This window comes from Myotis brandtii, unplaced genomic scaffold (genome assembly GCF_000412655.1).
Source record: "Myotis brandtii unplaced genomic scaffold, ASM41265v1 scaffold204, whole genome shotgun sequence".
Taxonomy (NCBI): Eukaryota; Metazoa; Chordata; class Mammalia; order Chiroptera; family Vespertilionidae; genus Myotis; species Myotis brandtii.
The window spans coordinates 354,875-357,700 of NW_005357599.1; the positions used below are offsets into that span (position 1 = coordinate 354,875).

At 34.2% G+C, this 2,826-nt stretch overlaps 1 long non-coding RNA gene across 1 annotated transcript in view; it reads right to left on the reverse strand.

The window, feature by feature from the left end:
- Positions 1-2,288: 2,288 nt before the first annotated feature.
- LOC106725950 overlaps positions 2,289-2,826 on the reverse strand; it is an 11,105-nt gene continuing 10,567 nt past the window's right edge. Inside the window, exon 3 of the long non-coding RNA XR_001361965.1 lies at positions 2,289-2,543. This is a non-coding gene — a long non-coding RNA (uncharacterized LOC106725950). The remainder of the gene's footprint in view (positions 2,544-2,826) is intronic.

Consider the following 2,826-nt stretch of genomic DNA (forward strand, 5'->3'; position numbering starts at 1 on the left):
GGATAACATTAGAGCTCCCCATAGAAAAAGAAACAATCTAACACCTCTTTAATATAATACTTTCTTTATTTTGAGTTGAATTTTTTTAAAGTGTTTAAGAACAAAAAAAGGTGAAAAAGTGTAATTCATAAAAGGGAAAACAGAATTAAAATAATTAGTTGAAAAGAAAATAGAAGTGTCCACTTAAGTAGGAGTGAAATGTAAATTAGCTCATTCATTGGAATAAATGGAAATCTTGATTTTCCTGATCTTGAGAAAACAATTTTGGGGGTTAGGGACAATTTTGAAGGAACAGTCTCAAGCAAAGAGGAAAGAAAGTAATATTGTGGGGCTTATTTTAAATGATAATATGAGTCTTATAGAGGGGATGGATAATCAAATAAGCCAATGCTGTATTGTCTTCTAGGTATTTTTCTACCAGCATCTTTTGTCTGAGAAAGGTGATACGCTATTTATCTGATAACACAATTCTATTTAAAAGGCGTCAGTGGCTCGTATCTGCTCACAGAGTAAGTCTGAAACTGCAGAATAAGGCAGTTATAAATGTGGCTCTCCAGTTTTCTTTTCAATTTCATGCTCTTTGTATCACCAACATGTCCCATATTGCCACATCACCCAGGCACTCAGAACTAAGCATTAGTTGTCTGAACAACATGCACCTGTGCTCACATTCTGCCTTTGACTTCAGCCTCAAGGCCCAGAACAAATTCCACCAACATCTGAATCCTTCTTTGGTGAATTATTTACTCTCTACTCCCAAACCACATTATTTAAATCACTAGTATATAACACTAATTGAGAATGGAATAGGTAGCAAAGAGGAAAGAAAGTAATATTGTGGGGCTTATTTTAAATGCTAATATGAGTCTTATAGAGGGGATGGATAATCAAATAAGCCAATGCTGTATTGTCTTCTAGGTATTTTTCTACCAGCATCTTTTGTCTGAGAAAGGTGATACGCTATTTATCTGATAACACAATTCTATTTAAAAGGCGTCAGTGGCTCGTATCTGCTCACAGAGTAAGTCTGAAACTGCAGAATAAGGCAGTTCTAAATGTGGCTCTCCAGTTTTCTTTTCAATTTCATGCTCTTTGTATCACCAACATGTCCCATATTGCCACATCACCCAGGCACTCAGAACTAAGCATTAGTTGTCTGAACAACATGCACCTGTGCTCACATTCTGCCTTTGACTTCAGCCTCAAGGCCCAGAACAAATTCCACCAACATCTGAATCCTTCTTTGGTGAATTATTTACTCTCTACTCCCAAACCACATTATTTAAATCACTAGTATATAACACTAATTGAGAATGGAATAGGTAGCAAAGAGGAAAGAAAGTAATATTGTGGGGCTTATTTTAAATGCTAATATGAGTCATATATATATATATATATATATATAAAAAGTATCTGTTAGCACAAGTAATCTGTGACCTCATGGAGAATCTCTGTGCTATTTTATTAATCTTTACAACTGTGTTTCCCAGTCACAGTAATAATTGTAGAATTTTTTTTCCCTGAATGAAGCCTGACATTATAAGCTCTTTCTTTTTTTGTTTTTTATCTCAACCAGTTGTGTGTGTGTGTGGGGGGGGGGGGGAGGGGGGGTTCTTTCTAATAGTATGCTTAGATTTCTATGATCAGAAATTATTGGACATAAAAGATATTAATAAAATCTATTAATGTCTAACATTAAAAGCAATATAAAAATTATATATCTAACTCAGCTTTGTTTTAAAGAAATGACTTTCAAATTTGACAATTTAATGTTAATTAAGATATCACAGATGTAAGAGAATTAATGCCATCATATTTCTCTTTTTTACTTTGTTTGTTCCAATATATTTATTTGCTATGATAAATGTTAGAGGACTTCTTTGTCTAATCCAATCAGTCTTGTTAAAATGAACAAATGAATTAGAACTAAGTACTACACTGATTGAAAAGATGGTAAATAACATCCCAAAACAAAAATGTCATAATACATTATTATCCTTATACAAATATATATTTAATTGAAATGCAATAAGTTTACTTTACAGTAGGAATGAATACTGTAATAAAATAACATTTTGTTGAAATAGTAATATTTATTTCCCATTGAAAATATGTGTCAAAAATTTAATTTTTTTTTGGAAACTGCATTTACTTTTTTAAAAAATTATTTATTGGTTAAAGTACTACATACAGTATTACATATGTCTCATTTTCCATCCATTGACCTCTCCCTGGCCACCCTCACTCCCAGCACATGCCCTCACCCCCCTAGTGTCTGTGTCCATTGGTTATGCTCATATGCATGCATACAAGTCCTTAGATTGATCTCTTACCCACCCCTCCCCTAACTTCTCTCTGAAGTTGGATGGTCTCTTAGATGCTTCTCTGTCTCTGGATTTATTTTTGTTCATCAGTTTATGTTGTTCATTATATTCCACAAATGAGTGAGATCATGTGATATTTATCTTTCTCTGACTGGCTTAGTTTGCTTAGCAAAATGCTCTCCATGACCATCCATGCTGTTATGAATGTAGGAGTTCTTTCTGTTTTATAGCAGCATAGTATTCATTGTGTAGATGTACCACCGTTTTTTAATCCACTCATGTGCTGATGGGCACTTACGCTATTTCCAAATCTTAGCTATTGTAAATTGTGCTGCTATGGACATAGGGGTGCATATTTCCTTTCTGATTTCTTGGGGTATATTCCTGGAAGTGGGATTACTGGGCCAAATGGGAGTTCCATTTTTATTTTTTTGAGGAAACTCCATACTGTTTTCCATAGTAGCTGCACCAGTCTGCATTCCCACCAGAAGTGCACGAGGGT